The sequence below is a fragment of the Montipora capricornis genome, chromosome 4 (assembly GCF_036669925.1).
Source record: "Montipora capricornis isolate CH-2021 chromosome 4, ASM3666992v2, whole genome shotgun sequence".
NCBI classification, from domain to species: Eukaryota; Metazoa; Cnidaria; class Anthozoa; order Scleractinia; family Acroporidae; genus Montipora; species Montipora capricornis.
Window position 1 is genome coordinate 8,083,549 of NC_090886.1, and position 564 is coordinate 8,084,112.

Below are 564 nucleotides of genomic sequence, written 5' to 3' on the forward strand. Positions count from 1 at the left end.
TCCAGTCTCTTGAGAAGAAAATAAAGTCTCAAAAGGAGCACAATCGCCTCTTTCCATATTTTAATTGAAGAATTTAAGGACGGTGCCTACTATTTCAAAGGTATGTATGCCCCGATTTATGATTATGCAGAAAAGGTAGATCTTAACAAGTGTTATTGAAAGCCAACAAGAAAATTGGGGGTAGCCACGCATTTTTCAAAGATAATTCATGAACAATATTTGTAAAAAGCTCTAAAATACAAAGCAATGTATGGCATTCTTTCTCAAAATGAAGCTTAATTATCTCTAAAGAATGCATGGTAACCCCCAATTTTCTTTTTGGATACCAAGAGTACTTATGAAGATCTACTTTCTCTGCATAGTTTTAAACCGCGCAAAAATATCCCTGCATTAGTAAGCATCACCGATAGGAAATCCGAGTATCTGGAGTTGCGCAGAACGTATGCGCAATAACAATAGTAGGCACCGTCCTTTAGCAGACCGCGGGGAAAGGCATGGCTTTCGGGGAAGAGAGAAGTCTGGGGCCCAGTTCGATCAAGTCACGAGATGAGGTGAAATCAAACA

The 564-nt window shown here is 39.2% G+C and overlaps 1 protein-coding gene across 1 annotated transcript in view; it reads left to right on the forward strand.

Moving 5' to 3' along the window:
- Positions 1-527: 527 nt before the first annotated feature.
- The window catches only part of LOC138045450 (lipopolysaccharide-induced tumor necrosis factor-alpha factor homolog), a 7,260-nt gene continuing 7,223 nt past the window's right edge, over positions 528-564 (forward strand). The window contains exon 1 of the mRNA XM_068891958.1: positions 528-564. This exon is cut by the window's right edge and continues 127 nt beyond it. The gene's annotated coding sequence lies outside the window, so the exon portion shown is untranslated.